The sequence below is a fragment of the Scardinius erythrophthalmus genome (assembly GCF_964197995.2).
Source record: "Scardinius erythrophthalmus genome assembly, chromosome: 1".
Classification (NCBI taxonomy): domain Eukaryota; kingdom Metazoa; phylum Chordata; class Actinopteri; order Cypriniformes; family Leuciscidae; genus Scardinius; species Scardinius erythrophthalmus.
In genome coordinates this window covers 7713104-7734616 of record NC_138221.1, presented here as the reverse complement: position 1 = coordinate 7734616, position 21513 = coordinate 7713104, and the positions used below count along the sequence as shown (strand labels likewise).

General features: G+C 40.3%; 1 pseudogene across 1 annotated transcript in view; it reads left to right on the top strand.

The window, feature by feature from the left end:
• Positions 1 to 19682, top strand: part of LOC308694942 (baculoviral IAP repeat-containing protein 2-like) — a 38307-nt pseudogene extending 18625 nt beyond the window's left edge. The window contains exons 4-6 of the transcript in view: positions 4437 to 4545; positions 5577 to 5615; positions 18329 to 19682. The product of the transcript in view is annotated as a baculoviral IAP repeat-containing protein 2-like (transcript). The remainder of the gene's footprint in view (positions 1 to 4436; positions 4546 to 5576; positions 5616 to 18328) is intronic.
• The last annotated feature ends 1831 nt before the right edge of the window (positions 19683 to 21513 follow it).

Genomic DNA, 21513 nt, shown 5'->3' with positions numbered 1-21513 from the left:
AGATGTTGTGTGTTGAGTGTCCAGCAGATGTTGTGTGTTGAGTGTCCAGCAGATGTTGTGTGTTGAGTGTCCAGCAGATGTTGTGCGTTGAGTGTCCAGCTGATGTTGTGTGTTGAGTGTCCAGCAGATGTTGTGTCGAGTGTCCAGCAGATGTTGTGTGTTGAGTGTCCAGCAGATGTTGTGTTGAGTGTCCAGCTGATGTTGTGTGTCGAGTGTCCAGCTGATGTTGTGTGTTGAGTGTCCAGCTGATGTTGTGTGTCCAGCAGATGTTGTGTGTTGAGTGTCCAGCAGATGTTGTGTGTTGAGTGTCCAGCAGATGTTGTGTGTTGAGTGTCCAGCAGATGTTGTGTGTCGAGTGTCCAGCAGATGTTGTGTCGAGTGTCCAGCAGATGTTGTGTGTTGAGTGTCCAGCTGATGTTGTGTGTTGAGTGTCCAGCAGATGTTGTGTGTTGTGTGTCCAGCAGATGTTGTGTGTTGAGTGTCCAGCAGATGTTGTGTGTTGAGTGTCCAGCAGATGTTGTGTGTTGAGTGTCCAGCAGATGTTGTGTGTCGAGTGTCCAGCAGATGTTGTGTGTCGAGTGTCCAGCAGATGTTGTGTGTCGAGTGTCCAGCAGATGTTGTGTGTCGAGTGTCCAGCAGATGTTGTGTGTCGAGTGTCCAGCAGATGTTGTGTGTCGAGTGTCCAGCAGATGTTGTGTGTCGAGTGTCCAGCAGATGTTGTGTGACGAGTGTCCAGCAGATGTTGTGTGTTGAGTGTCCAGCAGATGTTGTGTGTTGAGTGTCCAGCAGATGTTGTGTGTCGAGTGTCCAGCAGATGTTGTGTCGAGTGTCCAGCAGATGTTGTGTGTTGAGTGTCCAGCAGATGTTGTGTGTTGAGTGTCCAGCTGATGTTGTGTGTTGTGTGTCCAGCAGATGTTGTGTGTTGAGTGTCCAGCAGATGTTGTGTGTTGAGTGTCCAGCTGATGTTGTGTGTTGTGTGTCCAGCAGATGTTGTGTGTTGTGTGTCCAGCAGATGTGTGTTGTGTGTCCAGCAGATGTTGTGTGTTGAGTGTCCAGCAGATGTTGTGTGTTGAGTGTCCAGCAGATGTTGTGTGTTGTGTGTCCAGCAGATGTTGTGTGTTGAGTGTCCAGCAGATGTTGTGTGTTGAGTGTCCAGCAGATGTTGTGTGTTGAGTGTCCAGCAGATGTTGTGTGTCGAGTGTCCAGCAGATGTTGTGTGTCGAGTGTCCAGCAGATGTTGTGTGTCGAGTGTCCAGCAGATGTTGTGTGTCGAGTGTCCAGCAGATGTTGTGTGACGAGTGTCCAGCAGATGTTGTGTGTTGAGTGTCCAGCAGATGTTGTGTGTTGAGTGTCCAGCAGATGTTGTGTGTCGAGTGTCCAGCAGATGTTGTGTCGAGTGTCCAGCAGATGTTGTGTGTTGAGTGTCCAGCAGATGTTGTGTGTTGAGTGTCCAGCAGATGTTGTGTCGAGTGTCCAGCAGATGTTGTGTGTTGAGTGTCCAGCAGATGTTGTGTGTTGAGTGTCCAGCTGATGTTGTGTGTTTTGTGTCCAGCAGATGTTGTGTGTTGTGTGTCCAGCAGATGTTGTGTGTTGAGTGTCCAGCTGATGTTGTGTGTCGAGTGTCCAGCAGATGTTGTGTGTCGAGTGTCCAGCTGATGTTGTGTGTTGAGTGTCCAGCAGATGTTGTGTGTCGAGTGTCCAGCAGATGTTGTGTGTTGAGTGTCCAGCAGATGTTGTGTGTCGAGTGTCCAGCAGATGTTGTGTGTTGAGTGTCCAGCAGATGTTGTGTGTTGAGTGTCCAGCAGATGTTGTGCGTTGAGTGTCCAGCTGATGTTGTGTGTCGAGTGTCCAGCAGATGTTGTGTGTCGAGTGTCCAGCAGATGTTGTGTGTCGAGTGTCCAGCAGATGTTGTGTGTTGAGTGTCCAGCAGATGTTGTGCGTTGAGTGTCCAGCTGATGTTGTGTGTTGAGTGTCCAGCAGATGTTGTGTGTCGAGTGTCCAGCAGATGTTGTGTGTTGAGTGTCCAGCAGATGTTGTGTGTTGAGTGTCCAGCAGATGTTGTGTGTCGAGTGTCCAGCAGATGTTGTGTGTCGAGTGTCCAGCAGATGTTGTGTGTCGAGTGTCCAGCAGATGTTGTGTGTCGAGTGTCCAGCAGATGTTGTGTGTCGAGTGTCCAGCAGATGTTGTGTGTTGAGTGTCCAGCAGATGTTGTGTGTTGAGTGTCCAGCAGATGTTGTGTGTCGAGTGTCCAGCAGATGTTGTGTGTCGAGTGTCCAGCAGATGTTGTGTGTCGAGTGTCCAGCAGATGTTGTGTGTCGAGTGTCCAGCAGATGTTGTGTGTTGAGTGTCCAGCAGATGTTGTGTGACGAGTGTCCAGCAGATGTTGTGTGTTGAGTGTCCAGCAGATGTTGTGTGTTGAGTGTCCAGCGGATGTTGTGTGTCGAGTGTCCAGCGGATGTTGTGTGTTGAGTGTCCAGCAGATGTTGTGTGTCGAGTGTCCAGCAGATGTTGTGTGTTGAGTGTCCAGCTGATGTTGTGTGTTGAGTGTCCAGCAGATGTTGTGTGTCGAGTGTCCAGCAGATGTTGTGTGTTGAGTGTCCAGCAGATGTTGTGTGTTGAGTGTCCAGCAGATGTTGTGTGTCGAGTGTCCAGCAGATGTTGTGTGTTGAGTGTCCAGCAGATGTTGTGTGTCGAGTGTCCAGCAGATGTTGTGTGTCGAGTGTCCAGCAGATGTTGTGTGACGAGTGTCCAGCAGATGTTGTGTTGAGTGTCCAGCAGATGTTGTGTGTCCAGCAGATGTTGTGACGAGTGTCCAGCAGATGTTGTGTGTTGAGTGTCCAGCAGATGTTGTGTGTTGAGTGTCCAGCGGATGTTGTGTGTCGAGTGTCCAGCGGATGTTGTGTGTTGAGTGTCCAGCAGATGTTGTGTGTCGAGTGTCCAGCAGATGTTGTGTGTTGAGTGTCCAGCTGATGTTGTGTGTTGAGTGTCCAGCAGATGTTGTGTGTTGAGTGTCCAGCAGAGGGCGCCAAATCTCCATTCAAACTGATGATGTTTGATGTTCCGCCAAATCAAACAGCTTTAGACGCTTTCATTCATACGAGGCTTTATTAATATGATCAGGTCACCGTTATTATTACAGCATCAGATCTGATTATTGTTGACAAAATTAATAACGCTTACTGAACAAGCTCTCTCATGAGTCACGTGTGTTCGTTGTTTCGTGCAGTAGGTGTTTGTGTGTGTGTGTTTCGTCGATATCTGCTCATTCTTGCTCTCCAGATTCCCGAATGATCTCTGTCATACAGCCAGATCAGAGCCATAGAGAGAAAGAGTTGCGACACTCTTTGATGTCGCCGCTATGGCTGTCACGTGGTTCATGTAAGCCCCAATAGTTCCAAAACATACGCTGGCTGTCATGTTCTTCTATGGGACAGACAGCAGCGATTGCATTATTGAACGGTAAATATAAAATAAAACACACGCCCAAGTACTTTTTCAGCTGTTATTGCATTATTGCATTTTATTAATATCAGTTTTGCATTTGGAGATAAGTTTTAGGCTATATTTTTGGAGGGAAAAGCTTAGTGTTCATGTTCGCCTGGGTAGTAGCACTGGCTTTAGCGGCTCTAACTTAACTTTTCCATATCATTCATCTGATGATGGACGTCTCATGATATTTATTTTAGCACAACTGGGCTGTATTAGGCTATTGATTCCCGTGATTTTGCTTATAAATTTTGATTCAGCCATTAGCCTACCTTCGTGATCACGCAAAGAGGTCTGCCGTGGCCGTCCGTTCAGAGTTCGCTTAAATATTTTTTATTAAACAATGACAGACAGCAAAAATGTGTGCTTGTGTGGGTGTGTGTGAACAAGAGGCAGGTGATCCATGAAACTGACAGGACTGGTGATGGCCATAACAATCCTAGAGGTCCAGCATTGTTCTCACAAGCCGCTTCACTCAAGACAATAAAACATAATGAAAAGTTAGTATATCCCAAAAAATTCACATGTGTTGTAAATAAATAAAAGTTGCTATAAAGGTGGTAGCGATTCATTACCGAACTCTTACACTGACGAAGTCGCACTAGCTAGCAGGCAGTGCTTGAAAATTGGTTGAAACAACCAACATAAAATATAAATAATTACGCTGTGCATGTACAAATGAAGACCAGTAGGCCTATAAGCATCGCAAAGGGCCTCTGAAACAATATAGACAGTTGACAATTCAAAAGAGGTCGATATTTCAGCAACTTAACTCTGGAACAACTCGACGCACAGCAATGTAAGTGAATGGTGTCCAACGCCCAAATGACAGTGTTTAGAACTATTCCGATCTTCAAATCCCGGAAGTAGGCGGTTAAAAGCGCCGACATTTTTTACAACGGAGGTCTATGGAAGTGTCGCAACTCTTTCTCTCTATGGCTCTGAGCCAGATGCAGGAATATGATCACGTGAGGATATCACGTGATGCTGATGATGACATCACGGCACCAGAGAGGAATAAAGTGAAAGTAAACAACCCTGAACAGCAGCTCAACTCTTGTGAGATTATATTCCTTTCATGCACATATATATGGGTATCATTAATTATTTCAAGAATATATTGAGATTTCTTTTAATACGTTTTGAAGTCAAACTCAAACCCCTCCACCACGGTAAGGTGGCAGTTCAAGGAGGGGTAATGTACAAATGAAGACCGGATGATGTTGTCGTGTTGGCCTCATCAGACCAGGACCTCCAGCATGCACTGGGACGGTTTGCAGCCGAGTGTGAAGCGGCTGGGATGAAAATCAGCACCTCCAAGTCCGAGGCCATGGTTCTCAGTCGGAAAAGGGTGGCTTGCTCGCTTCAGGTTGGTGGAGAGCTCCTGCCTCATGTGGAGGAGTTCAAGTATCTTGGGGTCTTGTTCACGAGTGAGGGAAGGATGGAACGGGAGATTGACAGGCGGATCGGTGCAGCTTCTGCAGTAATGCGGTCCCTGTACCGGTCTGTCGTGGTAAAGAAGGAGCTGAGCCGCAAGGCGAAGCTCTCGATTTACCAGTCAATCTACGTTCCTACTCTCACCTATGGTCATGAGCTGTGGGTCATGACCGAAAGGACAAGATCCCGGATACAAGCGGCCGAAATGAGCTTTCTCCGCAGGGTGGCTGGGCGATCCCTTAGAGATAGGGTGAGAAGCTCGGTCACTCGGGAGGAGCTCAGATTAGAGCCGCTGCTCCTCCACATCGAGAGGGGTCAGTTGAGGTGGCTCGGGCATCTTTTCCGGATGCCTCCTGGACGCCTTCCCGGGAAGGTGTTCCGGGCATGTCCCACCGGGAGGAGACCCCGGGGAAGACCTAGGACACGCTGGAGAGACTATGTCTCCCGGCTGGCCTGGGAACGCCTCGGTGTCCCCCCGGAAGAGCTGGAGGAAGTGTCTAGGGAGAGGGAAGTCTGGGCATCCCTGCTTAGACTGCTGCCCCCGCGACCCGGCCCCGGATAAGCGGTAGAAGATGGATGGATGGATGGATGGACGTTTTGAAGTGTTTTTGTTTTCTAGAAACATATACGTCATATGAGCTTTATGTGTTCAGATTCAGTGGAGATGGAGACCGGAGCTGAAACACTTCCTGGTATCAAACTCCGTTTACACGCTTTAAAGAATAAGACACAAATATGCCGTTAGTTTGAGTTTTTTTAGTGTGTATTAATCCATCCAATCCAGCTTCACTTTGAGCTGATGAATATATTAATATACTGATGATGTTCAGTGGCATTTGAGTTCATTTCTGCTGTCGTTTTTCTCTTAACCCGGGGAATTACAATACAGTCGAGTCTGACTTATTTTATTGGCATATATGATATTGGGTCATTTTTTAAATCATTGGGTAATTTCTAGAAATAACCCGACTGTTGGGTTAAATGGCCTACGGCAGGGATCAGCAACTCCGGTCCTGGAGGGCCACTGTCCTGCAGAGTTTAGCTCCAACCCTAATTAAACACACCTGAACAAGGCAATCAGTGTTTTCAGGATTACTAGATAGATACAGGCAGGTGAGTTTTTTATCAGGGCTGAAGCTAAACTCTGCAGGACAGTGGCCCTCCAGGACCGGAGTTGCTGATCCCTGGCCTACGGTTTCCAGACAGAAAACTTTTAATGCGTTCTGGCCGTTCATTTACAATTATAGCCCTATACAACACAGATTGCAGAGGTGGACAGTAGGCTAACAATGTAAATTTACTTGAGTACTGTACTTAAGTACACTTTTTGAGTATCTGTACTTTACTTGAGTATTATTTTTTATGGAAACTTTTTACTTTAACTTCACTACATTTGAAAGACAAATATCGTACTTTTTACTCCACTACAATTCTGTCAAGGTCCTTGAGTAGAAAGTAACATCAGTCAGGGATGATTCTGGTTGCAGGGGTTGCATTTTGGTTGGAAATGAAAGTCGGGTTGACGTCAGAACCCGACTGATGTTGGTTTCTGACCTCAACCCTATTTTCATTTTCAACCACTATACAACGTCTGTCCAATGTTGGAGAGCAACGTCAATTCGGCATTGGATTCTGACATAAACCTGATTTTCATTTTCAACGTTGGGTTTGGTTTTCTAAATGCGAATTTTGTCACTTTTTTGGAGCACACTAGCTTATAGATAATATTACCTTACCTTATAGGTAAGACTAACATATTCACACTAAAAGCCAAAAAACTTTAAATAGGGCACTATTTGAGGGAACAGCCATTTGGGTGTCCGGAACCATTGTGGATGTTATTTAGTGCACTTATTCAATCTCATATTCAATCCCACTACTGGAACTGTGTTCTAGAAATACATGTGATATTGATATGAGGGTATGCAGGCATAGATTCAGAGGCATACGGTACTTTAAGTATTACATACAACAATGCAACAATAATAAAACAATGCATTAACATTTACTTTTTACTTTTGATACTTAAGTATTTTTAAAAACGAGTACTTCTGTACTTTTACTTAAGTAAAAATAGGTCTTTTCAACTTTTACTTGTAACGGAGTAATATTTGACCAGTAGTATCTGTACTTTCACTCAAGTAAGGAAGTTGTGTACTTCGTCCACCTCTGACAGATTGCTTCAAAGCAACTTTTTTATTATTATTTTTTATTTAATTTATTATTTAATGCCATGGAAACAAGAGGTATTACATATTCACATTATTACATTAAGATAAGCTGTCATGAAATTAAAGAAAAAACTAAAAACTAAAAATAAACAAAAATCGAAAAATTACATAAAATCCAGTGCTTTAAAATCATTACATGTAAATCTTTTGGAACAAACACAAAAGCACTGAAAACTTATAAAGTTATTTTTAAAATGTGAAAAATTTGGTTTGCATTGAACCGACTTCTTTTTATATATGATATTTTTCTAATAAAATAAATAATTATATAATATGTTATTTAAATTTCAAATGACATTATATAGTAAAATATATTTAGACTATTAAAAAGCACATAAAATACACAAAGTTCTATTATACACACTTCAGTTTTCTACTAATAAAGGTTTCTGAATCTTTCCAAAATAATCTTGAGTAAATACAGTGAAAAACAGGTGCAAAATTGTTTTTTTTTCTTCTAGTGCACAACATGTGAAATATTAAGCTTAAATCTTTCCAAAACATGAGGCAACACACAGTTTTTTGTTAAAACTTTTGATGATTTAATGTGCAGTTTTTGAAAATACTTCTTCACTAACCAGTGAAGGGGCTCATGTGTTTTGTGAGTGATGGGGTCATGTGACCTGAGCACATGTGCTGAAACAAGACACAAAATGGCCACCTGAAGGTCATGTGACCACTGTTCTGCACTTCTCTATGAGCAGGCCATTGAGAGACAAGTCTGAATAAGGGACCGTCTGCGAAGTGTAAACCCCTTTTGCACATTTTATATTATGAAGACTATTCAGAAGCTTCACTGTGACACACTGTCGCCAGACTCAGTTCACACATCACTGCTCTCCTGATAGGAGGACCAATGCTTTCTTAAAGCATAAAGAAACAGAACAGTTGTACCTTTTGAGTATTACACTGAGAACTCATGTCTAATGTCGTAGTTTCATTCTGAGACCGGGGAGGGTTGTGGGACTTTTAGCTTCAGCACTTTGCTTTAGCTTGAGTTCTCACACTTTTATACGAAGTACCCACATTTGTTCATGAGGGTAAGTTACAGTCTGAGTAACAGTCCACACACACATGTGAAGTCTGTCATAATTTACTCACCCTGTATGACTAAGGCTACTTTCCTCTATGGGACATACAAGATAAGTTAAACGACATGAAGGTGAAATGATCATATAATTCTCATTTCTGGCTGAACTATCCGACTTAGACTTACATTTCTGCAGAATTATATTACATTGTTTTCAAGCATTTCACGACACTTTCACAGTGAAATGTCCAGTAAGTGGCCCTAAAAGGTTAATGCTCTATCACATTTGACAATGAAGTAGCCTTCCAGCTACAATGAAAACCACAATACACCTAACCGTGTTAACTAGAGATAAATACGCATTTGCTGAAGTTTGCCTACAAGTCTTTGAGCTCTTTTATTGTGACTCGTACCCAAGTTTATAGTTTCATTCTTACATCTATATCTCAGGTTACGGGAAGTAATCTGCACTCGTGTGGGTTTTCCCTCATTCAGATCATCTATAATAAACACAACCGTTGAGAAGAAAAAGCTTCTTCTACTTCAGTGTCTTAGACCTGAAGGACAACGATACAAAACACACACATTTAACCCCTTTTTTGTGATCATTGTGTGCCCTGTGTTAATGCCAACTGCACACATTTTGGCACAGGTGTGTATTTTCATTGGAATTTTACTATTTCAGCCTCATTTCCTTGGATAAATCTATTTTACACTAGAAACACAAACTAGTTCCTCTCAGGAGCTTCAGGACAAAAATGTCCCCATTGAAACCCATTAAAACTGCAATATTTAATCCCGGGGTCATTTAACTATAAAATTATGCAATCTTTGTTAACAGGCTTTCATTCTGTTGGCAAGGCTTCAACATTTACATTTGTACTATTTTTTTTTTTTTTTTTACCAGATGTTTTTTACCACATTTTCTCAGGTTTGGCCTATAAAGCAAAACCTCGCTTTATTCCTGACAATTGGATAAATTATGCAGATATAATTGTGTGCGTGTGTTGGTATTTATGTCAGTGTGTGGTTTGTAAGTGTGTGTGTGTGTGTGTGTGTGCGTGTGTTGGTATTTATGTCAGTGTGTGGTTTTGTAAGTGTGTGAGAGAACAGTTTGAAAGAAAGAGATGATATTGTACTGTAAATCATGTAAATGAGTCCTACCCTTCACAGATTCATAGACTCTGCATGTGAAAACTGTGAAGGTCAAAGGTCACTGACCTGACACGGCATAAAAAACAATGTTGTTGTTAATAATGAACATAATCCAAGACTGTAAAAATGTAAGTAAAATAAAAATCTGCTTTGCATTTATTTAGAATATGGAAAATAATTACTAATTTTATTTTATTTTTTATTTTTTTCATTAAAAACATCCGTGGTATTATGTCATCAAACCAGGATTTAAATGAAAAGAGTTACAATTCTGAAAAATGAATGAGTGTTTAGTAATTATGATAAGAAGTGATGATGGTAAAAAAAAATAAAAAATAAAAAAAACTTAAGTGAAAGTGTAATATAAATCATTCGTAAGTCATAAGTGTCGTTAAATATAACGAACTGGCAAACTGTGGATTTACCGACAGTGTGTTTCCCCTGTTCTGCATTTTGCTATTGTTATTCTCAGATGTAATAAACACATTTAAGTGGTCACGAACAACATGCTTGTATATCTCTCTCTCTCATCTCCTGAAAGTAGATCATCACATCATCATAAAACACATGAACCTCAGCTAAAAAACATCTCGCCATCGTGAATTCTTCATCAGACTTCAGTTAATATCAGAAAATATACTGGTTTTAAACAGGGGTAGTTGACATGAGTTCAGTGTTCATACGCTTAGCTTTTGACTAACAATAAAATATATATATATATATATATATATAAATGTAAACAATCATGTTTATGAGCTGAAGTTAACACAGCTATCTGATACCTGAAGCGGGTGAGTGATGGTTGAAACTCCTGTTGCTGCTGGAGAATCAGCTTTATGAGCAGAAACACACGAGAAACCAGTGAGGAGTGAGGAACTGTACAAGATGTAAAGATAGAGCAGCGATGCGGAAACAACGAGAAGAAGAAGTGCGTGCCTCTATGATCTTGTGTTTCCGTTCTAGCTAGGCTATTTCCTTCTTGCGTGAGTGTATGTGTGTGTCGGTGTGTGACCGAGTGACAAGCCACTATAGACACAGCACTAGTTAAGAGAATGTTTTTGCTCTTCAGTTCTTGAAAAACACTTCTTATTACCGACACATTTACTCTGTTTTTATTTTAAATATTAATGCTTTGGAAAAAACGTAGCCTACATAAAACAGTCATGCCACAAAGTATTTTGATATTTGACATTTTCCTTGCTTTTCTTGTTGTTGTCTTTAACTGGTCATGTATTTCACAGGACTCTGTTGTAAAGTCTAGTGACTTGTGTCGCTCCCTACATAGACAGCTTCTGATATGCTGACCATAGCAGCTCACTAGTTTCATAGCAGAAGAGCAGAGAGACCGAGTGTGTCCGTGAGCGCGCTCGACAGTGCGCAAGAGAGACCGAGTGTGTCCGTGAGCGCGCTCAACAGTGCGCAAGAGAGACCGAGTGTGTCCGTGAGCGCGCTCGACAGTGCGCAAGAGAGACCGAGTGTGTCCGTGAGCGCGCTCGACAGTGCGCAAGAGAGACCGAGTGTGTCCGTGAGCGCGCTCGACAGTGCGCAAGAGAGACCGAGTGTGTCCGAGAACGAGCTCTACAGTGCGCAAGAGAGACCGAGTGTGTCCGTGAGCGCGCTCGACAGTGTGCAAGAGAGACCGAGTGTGTCCGAGAACGCGCACGATAGTGCGCGAGAGAGAACGAGTGTGTCCAACAGTCCGCGAGCGACAGTGCGCGAGAGAGACCGAGTGTGTCCGAGAGCGCGCTCGACAGTGCGCGAGAGAGACCGAGTTAGGGTTTCACACCGAATTTAAGCCGTTTTAACCGTTTTAAGCCCCTTTCACACAGAGATTCCGGAAAATAGACGGATAAAGTGACCCGGGATTTGACCCGGGTTCGTTTGATTTTGGTTCATTCACACTGCCAGTGATTTTCCGGAATGGAGTGCGTTCACACACAAGCGTAAAAATCCCGTAAAGACACGTGACATCGATTTGACTTGTAGTGTCTCAGCAGCGTATTAAGTTTGCTTATGAGCTGCGATTTCTCTCTCTCTCTCTCTCTCTCTCTCTCTCTCTCTCTCTCTCTCTCTCTCTCTCTCTCTCTCTCTCAAACCACGCTTGTGCATTTTTTTCATAAACTTGCGCATTACGTACCGTTTCACAGCGTCATCACTACGAGACGGCACGCTGTGTGAAAGGGGCTTGAAGAGTGTGTCTGAGAGCGTGCTCGACAGTGCGCGAGAGAGACCGAGGGTGTCTGAGAGCGCGCACGACAGTGTGCAAGAGAGACCGAGTGTGTCCGAGCATTATAGTTTGTTTATAAATAAATTCCACGTTTCAGCATTATAATAATCTCTGTAGCATATTGGTATCATCTGCAACGTTTTAATTAGTATAAAAATAACATCTAAAAATACCGCCTAGAATGTGGCTTAAATAACCTCTGATGATGACGTTCTCTGTAAAATAAAACCCAAAAATGGTATTATTATTATTTATTGTTGGTACATTGTTGAGTATTATATTGAGAGCACTTCTTGTTAAACTGTTGACTTTTGTGAGGAAGAAAATACTTCAAGTACGCCACAGTATGTCTACCAGTGGTGTGACAGTTTTATCATTTTAATTTGCACTACAAAGATATATTTTATTATAATTTATTTTTTTGGTACATTTCTTAAGAAGCATAATTTATTTTTAGACTCATCTGTTGGCCAGTTGTGGTCTGTGTAATAAATATTAAAAGTTCTAAACCATCTATTGTGTTTTATTGTTCCACTATAGTAATGATACAATTTACAATAATGTATTGCATTTAATAGATGTCTCTCACATGAACATTAAAATAGTGTAGATTAGTGTACAATGTTTTATAGGCCTACTGATAATTTATTCAATTTAATGTCCATTTTATTCATTTAACCTATTTAATATTGCAACCCAGATATTTGAACTTTTTTTTAAAAGTAACGCAATAGTTACTTTCCCTAGTAATTAGTTGCTTTTAAAATTATGTAACACATACTAACTCAGTTACTATTTGTGAGAAGAAACTAGTACTTCTTTTAAGTAACATGCCCAACACTGGTCAACACACACATGAAATACACACACTTAATTCGAGGCAGATCTGCAATAATTAACAGTAAATATATAGTTCAGCAAGGCCGTAACTGTGTCTTGGGGGACCAATGCTTTTTTTAAAGCATAAAGAAACACACAGAGGCAGGATTGCAGCAGGAGAACAACAACAGTTGTGTAGTTTTATTAAAGTTATATATCAGAAACCGCGCAAACTCGCATGAACTCCTTCTTAAAGGGGACGCGTCAAATATGCGTGTCGGTGATGCGTGAATTATGTCAGATCAGCGATTTAATTCAGATCAACTTAAATTTTACTGAAACTGGGAAAGGGTTTCTATTTCCCAGCCTGCTTTGCAATGGCACTCAAAACGGAGAGTAAATGCTAAAAGTAAGTGTTATAAAATGCTTTTTGTGCCAAATTAATGTTAAGTGGCAGATTTAGTGTTTAATGTTTCGTTATGTTAGAGAAGAGTTTCTGTTATGTTGTTTTTTTGGGGGGTTTCCATCATGGTTATGACTGAAGCATGAGCTTGGTTTGAGAGCAGTGTGTGTTTAATGTGGTATATTGCTGTACTCATTCAGCAAGTGCTGCGCTATCAGAGCATTGTAAATTGCTCATCTCAAATAAGGGGAGTGGCGATACTAGAAGCGCCCACGGTGTTTTCCTCATGATGTGCTGGGGGAGAGAAACACCTGTGTTGCATTAGCAATCAGAGATTACAACTATAAAGGTATGATATTTGTTGTTGCGACGGTTTGTTCTTGTTGCTTGAACGCGGTAACCCACGTCCTGTAGCGAAAGGAAGCCAGCTGTAGTACATGCTCATGCTTTACTGTTGTATGTGTTGTTGATGTATGTGTTGGTATTGTCTTGTTCACCGGGGAGGCCCTGCATTATGTGTGAAACTACTACTGGTCCCCCGGCACTATTTGTGTGTAAAGTGAGCGCGTGTGTGAGGGGGGGTGGGCAGGTTATTATTATCTTCCATATTGCTTTTCTTGTAGGCTAGCCTACTGTATATTGACGACGGCTATGTATTTAGCATGAGTGACGGTCTGTCCAGATTGATATTTAGTGTGTGTATTTATTTGGTGTGGTATTTAATATGACTGATTTGCAGTGCAATGAAATTATGCATGAGAGGTGATCACATGAATTGATTTAATGTATGTATTTAACAACCGCCAAAACCCGTGCTGAATATATTATCCTGTTTGTTGATGTCTTATTATTTTCTAAGTTAAATTATAGCTGGTTGTCATTTAATTACAAATGCATGGTCATTTGAATTGTACCGTCATGATTGCATCAGAGAGAATGGAGGGTCCTTTCAATCAAACTTTTGACAGGTTTATTGCTTTATGACCCTCTAAGCCCCGCCCCCTTTGACCGTGGGAATTTCCCACGCTAGCTCCTCCCACTTATGGGCTGTACGTACACACCGTTGGAAAATCGGACTTACGCCACACCTCCTTATGGGTTGAACATCTGAAGCGTGAGAAATTTCCCACGCTCAGTAGTTCTAAACAGTGTATATTTAAAACTTTTTTAAGAAATAAAAACATAGTCAAGAGTGTGAGATCAGTGTTTTTTATTAAAGAAGACAGATGTACATTCATCACTTTAAACGTTAAACTTTTAAGGTTAAAAAACATTAAAACATTAATGAAATGAGTTGAAATTGCATTTTTTTCTCTAAAATAGTTATTAAAAAATGAGATGTTAAAACATTAAAACAACATTGACAAAAAGATAATTTTTAAAATGTTGACTTGTAAGCATTTAACTTTCACACAGTATTTTGTAAAACTTTTTACATAAAACACAAACACTGTTAAAAAGTGTTACGTTTTTACATACCAATTGTTAAAGGAGTCAGAGTTTAAAAGATACAAAAGTGTTTTGTTGTAGTGGAGCAGAGTGGACAGCGTCCTCTCACTCCGGAGCCCAGTCAGAAATGAAGCTCTCTGACCCTTCCAGAGAGACAGACCCAAACTCCGCCCCTATCCCACCCACAACAGATGTCATCGTGGGAATCTCCCACACTCCCTTCAAGCTCCCAAATTGAAAACACATCCGGTCATCTTGGTGGCCGAACTTAAATGACCAAAGAAAACCGATGCAACGGCTCGAAGAGACCACACCCCCTAACACACCCCTCTCAAAGCTGAGAGGTCAATTTTGATTTAAGGGTGTGTGTAAAAAATGACGTCACGTGGGAATCCCTCCCTCCCTCCCTCCCCACAACGTCACAGTCACATGAGATGTTTAAAAAGGAGCGCAAACTTACAGTGAAATACTACCTGTGATCTTACAAGATAATCTACAATGGCAATGGCTGCCCCTCCGAAAACTCCAGAGAGAAACATTGCTGAAGCTATGGAAGATTTGACTTTAGCTCCACGAAAAAAACGAGGAACGCACGGGCCATGCTTAACACAATTTCTTCACGAGCCGGAAGATTCTGTGATATATAGTTTTCACTTGTCTGTTAAAACGTTAAAAACAACGTGCTTTAAACTTTTTAAAAAGTGAAGCAATGTAGGCCTATTGGGTAACAGATCAGCGAGTTGTTTTTAATTAAACAAAAGTTTTGTTTTCCATATATATTTAAAACTTTTTAAAAACACTGTATAAAGTTAAAATGCAATGGTTTAGTATTCGTACATTTTACAACGTTATCTGAAAAAAGTTAGAATGTGGTCCTTCACATACAGATTTAAAAAAGTGTTCAAAACAACATCAACTAAAATACAATATGCTACTAACGTTTAGTTTTAAGTTCCGTATTATACATCACTCATCGACGCTAGAAACATGAATGAGTATAGATCATGTGTGAAGCCGAGCCTTACACTAGATTTGTTTATAATTACACTAAATAACATTTATAAAAAAATAAAAACTCATGTTTTAGTTCATTTTGGACTTTTAGTGAAGTTAACAAATATTCACTAACTTACTGATTTATTCTCTCTTCGATAGGATAATCCACATCTCCCAATGGAGAAATCTGATCATTGTTTAAGAATGCGTTTTGGAGTAAAAAATAATGAATCTGTTCAAAACTGTGCTTTAAACTTTAAAACCGTGAAACGTAAGCGATAGGCAAACAGTTTTTTTCACAGACATGTAACACTTTCACATACAACTTTTTAAAATGGTACAAACCGTTAAAATACAAAGGTGTGGTATTTAAAACGTAGCCTATCAGAAAAATGTAAAACAAGTTAGAATGTTTTCCTTCACATACAGATTTTAAAACCTGTTAAAAACTAAAAAGTCAACGTTAAATCATTTAAAACAAGTTATAGAATGTCTTTCACGAACGACTTTTAAATACCAGAAAAATTTAAAATTATGTTTTTTAAGCAATGTTTCAAACGTGAGCATTTAATATATATCAAACAACGTTTTTAAGTAAAACTTTTTAACAATACGATTTGCTGCTAAGTTTTGTTTAGTTTTTAGCTAAAATATCTCTTTGCGCTCCGAAAGCACAACACGAATGAGAAATAGACTGGCCTGTGAAGCGAGTCTCCGCCCACCTAACACTCTCCCCAACGCGAGCGCATCAGAATTCACGTGTGCAGAGGTAGCTACAGATTTAAATGTTGGTAAATGATTAAACATAATAACTCTAGGTGCACGAGCCGTCTGTCGTCAACATGCGTGGGGTTTTATTCGTATACAAGTACACAAATAAACATCCAACTCTGTTCACAAAGTGAAAGAGGCGAATAATAGGAAGAGACCAAAAGTCGGTATAGCGTTATATCTCTTCTGCACAGCTCACGCATCTCATACGGACATACCCTCTACGTACATGAGCAGTTGTCATTCTACCTCAAATTGCCGTAAATCCTCCAAGTGACCGCTACAATGTGTATGCATTAACATATCATGCAACAGTAGTTAAAATGTCTCAAACTATTTTTAAAAACATTAATACAACTCTTGCTTTACAAAAACTGGTATTAAAACAGGGTAAACTAAATCTACAATTTTGTGTCCTTAGTTTTTTCAGTTAGTCATATAGTTATTTCTTTTTTATTCTCTATTTTTACAGACCTAAAATCAAGATGCTTCAAAGTAGGCTATGGATTGGAAGTAAATTACCAAAGACACAAACGACTTTGAACATTTATACATCAGTGTGTTGCTAATCAGAATTCTATATTCTTTAAATAAAGATTCATCTTTATTCATGCTTTAATTTCTTTAAAACAGTCTGATGACATGCAATATTTCTGTGGTTAATTGATTAGTAATGTTGCGAGAGGTTTCCTCATACGAGTAAAAAATGCTTTAGATGTGTTTGTGACAAAACATTGTATTCACTTAGACTTTTTGAATGTATTACTGATCCTTTTTTCTTCTGACCAACTTACATTTCATATTACCTGAGGCGTATCTGTTTCCTACAGTTAGCTGTAGGCCTAATGTTAGTGAACTCTAGGTCTTCTCTTTGTTCATATACGACAGTATTCACATGAATTGACTTGATTTGATAAAATTATGGTTTAAACCATCATCTTGACGTGAGACATTTACATTATATTATTATAGGCTACCGTCCTAGTTTTTAAATAGCGCTAAAATGTATATTTTACATTTGAACCCTTTATGCGGATATAGAATGCCGCACACGGTTCTCTGACATATCTTATCGTGTAAAACATCTATGTAGATCTAGCTAGGCTATGTTTTTAAAAAATACCGCGAAACAAACACAAGGACACATCTTTCTATAAGCGACCCTCAAAATCTGTGCATACAACAAAACACATGTATGTGTACAATGATTTATCAGGAAATTACTTTTATTTGAAGAAAAAAATTAAAATCAGCAGGTGGTTGATAACTATTGAAGCTAAACACCCCTGAATTCGGTAATGCTATACTGATATCACGTTTTAATTTTAACTCAATTCATTTGAATGCGCTAAAGGTCTATAAACTTTAACATCTTAATAGTTGGTAAAATGAACTTAAAGCCTAGGCAAAATGAAATACATCCTAACTAGTTTCTACATGCTTGTTACAGAACTTATGGCGTACAATTCACCCATGCATATGTTTAAAAATATATGTATATTTATATATGTAAATTGTTGGTGTAATTATAGACATCTCTCGGTGGCATATGCATAACTTCTCCATGACGCTACTTCTGATTCAATGTGGCATTATATGTAATCCTATACAGCTGTTTATGGCGTCATGATGACAACCCCTCCAGCGGGGCGGGATGAGCTGTTGTCCTGATAAATATTTCAGGACTTCGCACACAACCCCGGTTTGCCGGTCTATCATTTTCTTCACTACTTCAATGTATACTCGATTGTATAATGTTGAAATAAAAATAAATAAATAAATAAAAAATGACAAACTTTTCTGTTGTGTCTGAGCTCATAAAAATATTATTATAATAGTATACATAATAATAATATTTAGAATAATTAAAAATATTTATAAAATATTTCAGAGATCCTTGTAAAGAGTTGCGGAATGTTTTCTGCATTTTAATTACTGTATTCCTGAGGTGGCAACCATTTCCATACCACGCCTGGATGCGCTGTGTCACGGACCACCAAGGCACATTGCGTCTCTGAAAAATGTGTGGTGATTTTTCAAATGATACAACTAATTTGCCCTCTGTGTACAGAACAGAACAGAAGAAAGGACATTTTGTAGTGTTCAACAAAATTCGTTTTTGTTCTTATAGCATCGGTTCCTGCTTCATAGGGGGAGGAACCACATACCCCCTACGTCGACCTTCTATCTGTTCAGGAGTTCATTACATTTTTTTAATAAGATTATGTGTTCTGTCATGGATGACTACTAGTCATGGGATGTCCCGCAGAGAGAAGGGCTTGAGTGGACACGCCCTGTGGTCACATTTTTATGTCTTCATCCAGAGTTTACCCCACCCACCGCCAACCTCCTGTCGTCCTCTCACTCTGCCTTTTCCCCGCTTCGCAACGTAGCCATCCTACAGCCCCTGCGACACCCGTAACATCGACCACCACGCCATCCGTTTCAGGCCAAACGGAGGAGCAGGGGTGGGTATACTTTAACCTGGATATGTCTCACCAGGATATGTCTCACCAGCAACCTCCGGCTTGTCACAGTCCTGACATGCGTTGGGAACAGGAACTCCTTGACACCTTTCAGAATTGGACTCTTGCTACAGTAACTCCATCCGAACTTTCCAATGTATCTAACGCGGCAATGCAACAGTGTGAAGAAAGGTTGCACACATTTGTCTACTGGCCCTCAAGAATAACTGTTCGACCAGACCAATTGGCTAAGGCTGGTTTTTACTATGTTGGTCGTCGTGATGACGTGAAGTGCTTTTGTTGTGGTGGTGGACTCAGATGTTGGGAGCCTGGTGATGATCCATGGGTAGAACATGCCAAGTGGTTTCCAAGATGTGAATACCTGTTGGAAGAAAAGGGCCAAGAGTTTGTTCATCAGATTCAAGCAAGATTTCCAAGACTATTTGAACAGCTATTGACTAATGGAGACAGCAACTCAAGAGAATTTGTTGATCCACCTGTTGTACACCTGGGTCCTGGAGAAGACCGTTCAGAGGATGCAGTGATGATGAACAATCCTGTGGTGAAGTCTGGTTTAGAGATGGGATTTGAGCGCGGCCTGGTGAAGCAAACCGTTCAAAGCAAAATTCTCGCAAGTGGAGAAAATTACAAAACCGCTCAAGAGTTGATGTCTGATTTACTAAGTGCTGAAGATGAGAAGAGAGAGGAGGAGCGAGAAAGTGAGTTTCTTACTTTTCTTAAGAAACATCATCTTGCCATGTCACAGCAGCTAAAAAGCGTGCAGAGCTTAATGGACCATCTTCTAGAGGAGAACATCATCTCACAGAAAGAGTATGACATTATTCGTAACTGCACTACAGTCAAGCAGCAGACAGGGCAGCTCATTGAGTTAGTCCTGTCGAAAGGAAATACAGCAGCAGAGGTCTTCCGCAACTGGATCAAGAAGAATGATGTCTGCCTGCTGAGAGAACTGATGGCCCAGACAAGTGAAGCTGCATCCCCGAGTCAAGATCTTTCAGACTTGCCTATGGAGGAACAGTTAAGAAGACTTCAAGAGGAGCGCACATGCAAAGTTTGCACGGATAAGGAAGTGAACATTGTCTTCATCCCCTGTGGTCACCTAGTTGTGTGCAAAGAATGTGCACCTTCTCTGCGCAAGTGCCCCATATGTAGAGGATTGGTCAAAGGCGCTGTCCGTACTTTCCTATCATAAAGTGAAGATATTTATCATCCAAGTAACAACAGTTTTTGGATGTTCAAATTTACACCAACTCTAATTGTTTCACATATAACTGTTGATTGTTAGATGATTTATCTAACAATTGAAATTGACGATAGGTTAAAATATTTTTATTTTTATATGTTAAATATTCCTTTCCCTCCTTTCACGTAAAAATACCACGTATCATCTGTAATTCATTAGCTTAAAGGGGTGGTTGATTGCTATTTCACTTTTTTCATTTTAAATACTGTGTAATGTTGCTGTTGGTGCATGAACAGTATCTGCAAAGTTGCTGCGCTGAAAGTTCAACGTAAGCAGAGATATTGTCTTTTAAAAATCAGGAAGTTTAATGCCTACAAAAACGACTCGAATGGGACTACAACGAGATACTTCCCGGGTTTTATACGTAACTAACCCATACATTTACATCCACCCTCCCTCCGGAACATGTTCTGCTGTCGAAGAGGAGGAGTTATAGTGGAGAGCTGTAGCCGTCAGGTCTTCTGTGTTCAGGCTTCCTACAGACGCTGTAGTTCGTCAACAATGGTTAAAATTTAAGTTTGATTATGTTCCTGACAATTACAATCGTAGTTTAGCTCTCTGTGCTGCGCATTTTACGGAAGACAGCTTCCAGAATCTACACGAGTTCAATGTCGGATTCAACAAGAAACTATTACTCCAACATGAAGCAGTTACAGCTTTAAAACCAGAGGCCACAACCTGCAAGTAAGATTTAATCATTTTAAATGTATTTGCCTGTATAATTTAAAACGTACGTTTTAGTTTTATCAAGGATGTAAAAAAATGCCAGCGCTGGCTTTAGTATATGACAGATGCGTATAAACATTTTGGACCCGAATTTGTATATGTAAAAATTTTGTTAACGTATTTTCCATGTATACTTTATGACGTAATTTTTTGATTTGATCAAGAACGCAAACCAATGCCAAAGCTGTTTGGTTATAGTAGCTAGTTAGTTCGATGTTATTTTGTGTGTATAAGACAAACGTGTACAAACTTCAAAAAATTATCGCAACAGCGAACTTCAGCGGCTGTTATCACATGTACACCTAAAGAAAACGACAAACTGAGTAACCGGTAAGTTTTGTGAATAGTTAAACGGTTGTTCATTCTATCAATAAAACAATATCTTTAAAAAACGGTATTACTCAGTCATGTATTCAGTTATATTAAATGTTTAATCAGGGGGAAAGCGTATCTCAAAAGCTAACAAACAGCAGTAGCATTTTCAAGTAACAGCGTATGGAAATTCTTTGCGAGAATAATAATAAAATAAAATAAATTACCATTCAGAAACGTTTAGTAAGAGCCGTGTTTGCGGAGGTTCTGCTTGACTCTCTTCATCACCGCTCTCTGGGTCTGATTCTGGCTCAAACTGATGAGGCAATATTGACACCATTACATTTGACCGGGTCCGGAGCACATGCAACTGTCGCCCGTAAAGGTAATGGGCGTGAAGATTCCGGACGCAGTTTAGCCAATTACAACACACCGGCCGAACTAACCAATCTGAGCTCATTGCCTCTTTCTGAGGGAGTGGTTTCATAGAATCAGGAAGTCAACCGGTCGTTCGAATGACAGAGGAGGAAGCGGCTTACAATAAAGGTGAAATTTATGAAAAATAAGGCGTTTTTTAACAAACGAAACACGAAGACATGTTATATTGCAGCCCATAAACATAATCAAGCTAAGAAAAAAGGCAGTAAACCACCCCTTTAACCATGTTGTTTAGTGACACACACAAAATAACTGTGTAATAATAACAAAATAAGTGTAATAGTTAGACAAGTTTAAAGTGTAA